The following is a 5,624-nucleotide window of genomic DNA, read 5'->3' on the forward strand; positions in this document are numbered from 1 at the left end:
CCATTGAATTCCACGTTATAAGTGGAAACACATTCCTATGAAAAGATTTTTTCTCAACAGTAATGCCCCAGTGGGTGTGCAGTCTATAGGTGGGGGAAGTCTGATGGCAGTGTAGGCTGAAGAGAAAGAGTTTTTGTTTTCATTAATTAGAAATGGATGTTACATTGTTTGATAATGTTGTATAAGCATGAATAAAAGAAATTGCCTTGCCAGTTTCCAAAACAAATCCCTATTCCCACTATAAACTTCATTCACTGTCCTAGGTAAACTAAATATATTTATTTATTTCACTTAAATTCCCAGGCCAATGCCTGTGGATCAGTTCCTTGTTCCCTACTGTGGACTGCTTTTGAATTCTTTCAGGTGCCTGCAACAAAAACAAATCTGGTAAAACACTACTTCCAGGATCTGCAAGTTTGTCTCACAACATCAGACTTCACCACAGTGTGACAACCACTGGAAGTAGGCATCATGGCGGGGTGCACCATCTCCCCATTGGCCTTCACGATGGCAATGGAGCTCATTATCAGAGCCTCAAAATGGGTTGCGGGAGGAAGGGGGCTACAGTTTGGTCAATGGTTACCATCGATACGAGCCTATATGGATGATATAACGATACTGACGACAACTGTCCCCTTCACCAAGAGACTTCTGGAAAAGCTTCATCAAAACATCACATGGGCGAGGATGAAGATCAATCCCAGCAAGTGCGGAAGCATCTCCATCGTCAAAGGTCAAGTCACCGATAAAAGATTTCAGATTGACGGGACACCTGTCCCAACTGTTTCAGAAATGCCAGTGAAGATGCTGAGCTCAAGGACACTGAGCAGTTCAAACAACTCAAAAAGGATACCGTCATGTACATAGCTCGCATCAACAAGACCTTGCTGCCAGGAAAACTCAAGCTGTGGTGCTTCCAGTTCGGCATACTCCCAAGACTCATGTGGCCTTTAACAGTGTATGAAATCCCCATCAGCAAGGTTGAAAAGGTTGAAAGAGTGATCAGCACACATGTAAAACAGTGGCTTGGACTTCCACGATGCTCAAGTCCTGTTGGACTGTATGGGAACGGCAAATTGGAATTACCAATTGAAAGTCTTGTGGAAGAATTCAAATGCACCAATACAAGGTTGGTCATGACCCTCACTGAATTTGAAGATACTGTTATTCGAACAGTGGCCCCCCGTGTGGTAACGGGGAGGAAGTGGACTCCATCTGAAGCCATTCAGAGTGCTAAGTCTGCTCTTCACTTCAGGGATGTGGTTGGCCAAGTCCAGCATGGGAGAGCCGGGCTCGGGCTTGTCCCAAACGCTCCTCAATGGCACAAGGCAACATCAGTGCAGAAGAGACGGCTCGTGGTGGAGGAGTTGAGAAGACAGGAGGAGGCAGAGCGAAACGCTAGGGCCGTCTCAATGGCCAAGCAGGGCCAATGGAATAACTGGGAGAGCCTGGAAAAGAGGAAACTTAGCTAGCGTGACATCTGGGAGATGGAGGGATCTCATCTAAGTTTTGTCATCAGAGCCACTTATGACCTCCTACCACACCCCAGAACCTGAACCAGTGGTGGGGAGAAGACCCCAATTGCTTTCTTTGTCAAGCACCTGCATCACTAAGGCACATTTTAACAGGATGCACCACGAGCCTCACCTAGGGGCGGTACACTTGGCAGAATAACCAAGTTCTTAGACAGCTGGCATCAATCTTGGAACAGAGGTGAATCACCACAAATGCTCTTCCACAAACATCGGCAGAAAATGTCCACATCACACGATTTGTTCCAACAGGCCAACCTCCAGAGCACCATATGACATCAAAAGATGTAAGCATTCTGCAGGTTGCTCCGGATTGGAAAATGGACGTGGACTTGGAAAAAAAGCTTGTCTTTCCCCCGGACATTGCGGCTACAACACTCTGGCCAGACATGGTCCTGTGGTCCACAACAGCCAAGCTGGCATATGTTGTGGAATTGACAGTACCATGGGAAGATGGTGTTGAAGAAGCTTATGAGAGGAGAAAGACCAAGTACTCTGAACTGGCAACTGAAGCTGCCCAGAATGGCTGGAAGACCAAGATTTTCCCTGTAGAAGTGGGATGCAGGGGATTCGTTGCTACATCTACGACCAGTCTATTGAAGAAGATGGGGGTGAGGGGTCACTCCCTCCAACAAGCAATCAAGTCGTTGTCAAATGCAGCAGAAGAAAGCAGCAATTGGATTTGGAATAAATTGAAAAACAACAAGTAGGCTGCAAGATGAAGACAGGAGGGTATGGAACTGAGGGGGGTGTATCTGGGACACCAGGTAGCACCGTTAAGCCCTTTGGAGACGTCGTGGGCTTATCAACGAAACGTCAAAGAAGGAGGGTGCCCACCTGATGACCCTGATGATGTACCTACTCTTCCTCCTTGTCACCACTCCAAGCCCACTGTCAACATCGAGAGTGCCGACTTACCATGGAGATTCAAACATCAAGTCCTGGTAGCTCTACTCTACCATAAGAATGGATGTTAATTCAGTATCTCAAGTCTTCTGATAGTGATTTGTGAAAAAAATTCTATCACTTGAACTTCCACAATGCTATATTATATGTTATATTAATAAAGGTTTCTACCTAAGTCCTAGAAAGGGTTTCAAACATTACCACTCCACAAGACTAGAAACAGAGCCAAAACTTACAGAATATAAACAATACCTCACAATTCTAAGTTTTTAAAAAATGTAAACTTTTAACATAAGCCATGCTTTGAAGAGTCACATAAAACATAAATAACAGGATTAGTAAAATTCATAACACAAACTGTGGGCTTAATGGACAAAAATAGTCTTTTAATTATGAATTGCTTGTTAATGGAAAACAGGGACATAAGAAAATAGGAACATAAGTAGGCCACTTTGTCAGTCCTAACACCCATTCAAAATTATTATGGCTAATTTGTTCTTTCCTTCATCTCTTTTCTGTTGCAATTTATAAACTTTTAATTTCTTGACCTTTTAAATATACATCTATATAAGCAGCCCCAATGACCAGCCAGGGTACAGAATTCCAGATACTGTATTCACTGCCCTCAACAATGCTATTCCTACAAACATCAGTTTTAAATTACCACCCTCTAATCGTATAATATATGCCCTCATTCAAGATTTCTACTACTAGTGTAAACATTCCGACAGCTACCCTGCAATTATCGTATGTGTTTCAATCAGATCACATATCTCACTATTTTACTCTCTATTTGTATTATTTAGTTAAAATAATTTCTTATTGTAACTTACAGTAAGTTTAGGATAAGTATAGCACTGTACAGTTGATGCACAATAAATTTCATGACATATGTCAGTGACTACAAACTGGAGTCTGGTTCTGATCCTGAAAACAGAACCTGCATTTTTCCCCAGAGCTGTGGTTAAAAACAACAAAGTCAGGATAAAAAGTTTGACCATTGGCATGTGTTATCAGAGTTATTTTGCATGACACATGCTTCAAACTATAATATAAAGGTGGTTTCAAAGAAAATCAGGTGTCAGTCACAGTTTATCACATGACAAGGAAACCTAAACATCAATTAGTTCACCATAACTTATTGCCAAAACAACACAAGTAATCAACAGTCACTAATAAAATCAGTGCATAAAAGAGACCAACTTGAGATATTGTACATTAGGAAATCTAACTTAATTAGCCGTGAAGTCTCTCTCCTATAGACCTGTGAGATTTGAAAATTTACTAATTTCTCACCAAAACTCTACATGCCAAAGTGTGATTACAGCACATTATGTCTGTTATGTCTATAATGAAATTTAGTTAACAACTGTTTGTATTTAGGATATGATCTTATGATTGTTTTGACATAACATTCAAAAATATCTTTAGACCTTTGTGTTTTGAAGAAATTGGCATCCGCTGACATTAAATTGTATATTAATGCCAGAAATTCAGAAACAATAGACAAGATAATGATCTCCCTGGACTCTCAACAAATGTAAATATTTACATCATATTAGTTTGGTAGGACCTTTCCACTACTTTCAAAGTGAAGAGTTGCAGTAGTAGATTTAATCAGTAGTTGATCAGGCACCACATGTAGGGAGAGGATCATACACATCAGCAAAACAATGGCCAGTTTCTTGTTTGTAAATGTTGAAAATATAGAGAATGTACACAGTGCTACATGCTCTACGTATATGTAATACAATTTACTGAATTGACTGAGAACGCACAGAAGTTCCATATTCTTATTAAATTGACATATTTATGATTGTGTTAGGTGTAGTTTCACTTTTCTAGCCAGATGCCACTATTGTGTTACAATCAGAGATAAAATACCTTGCACTTTCAGTTTGATCAAAAGTTGGCAGAGCAAGAAGTCCTGTTAGGGAAGCTCTGACCGTAGCAGTTAAGGTCATAAAGAAACATTCACCCTTTCTTTGCCACTTCTCTTACTTCAAACACAAAGGGTTTTTTTAAAACATGGAATTCTAGGTAGAATGTTTAGAGATCAGATAGGAGGGCTCATTTCATTAGTACAATTACCACGCCAGTACAGTGAGTGAATGAGATATGTTTGATCATATTACATGAGGAAGGTTTACTTTTGTAAAAATAAATGTTGCAAATATTGGCATGCATGATGTAGTTCAAATTCATTTTCACACTTCAAACCTTTATCTACGGCAAGCTCCACCCAGGGTTCAACAATAAGAGAAGTACATCTTAAAAAAAAGCGTGTATCCCCTGCTATCCGAAAGTAGAGCGTTCCTAGGAAACCTTTCGTAAGCCGAAATGACGTAAATTGAAGAAGCAATTACCATTAATTTATATGGGAAAAATTTTTGAACATTCCCAGACTCAAAAAAAATGTACCAAATAGCACATAAAACCTAAAATAACACTAACATGTAGCAAAAGGAGGATGACATGATAAATACACAGTCTATATAAAGTAGGAATAATGTATGCACAGTGTAGTTTCACTTACCAGGATTGGGAAGATTTAGCGAAAACCGATTTGTAGAGAGAAATAAAAATCGGTACGTACACGCATGCGCACACACCTGCCCGCGCAAGGCTTCACGGTCGTAGTAGTCTTTCTCGGAGCAAACACAAGTTTAAAGCGGGCCCTGCCACCGTTTCTTGGATCTTATTTCACAGAGAAGTAAGTTCCCGGGGTAGTAGCTTGGTGGCACTGCCTCTATAACGGCTCGCGGCAAAACAAATGCTGAACGCTAAAAGCGAAAATCCTCGTTCGGTTAGTGAAAACGGGTACTAATGTAGGTCTTTTTGCCTCCCGTATTAAGGCAGCATTACGTAAAACATTATGCAAATCAGAATGCATTGGAAATATTGCAGCCTGGAATGTACACGACAATGATCAATTACATCTTGTTTCATATCACACCTTAAATTTCAGCAGAATTTATTGGAATGTATTAATTCTATGCCTTTGACAACACACATCCTTGGAGCATCCATGCTCTTTTTGGAACATTCAAGATAAAATTATTGTCCTTGAAGTGACCATTGTTGAGAACCCCAGAAAATGAGATTCTAACATTATCTGGGCTGGGCTACCTAACAGTTAAGTTTCTTAATTAATGCTCTACTTCTGCCCACTCCTAAAACATTGCA

Source organism: Mobula hypostoma, chromosome 10 (assembly GCF_963921235.1).
Source record: "Mobula hypostoma chromosome 10, sMobHyp1.1, whole genome shotgun sequence".
Lineage (NCBI taxonomy): Eukaryota > Metazoa > Chordata > Chondrichthyes > Myliobatiformes > Myliobatidae > Mobula > Mobula hypostoma.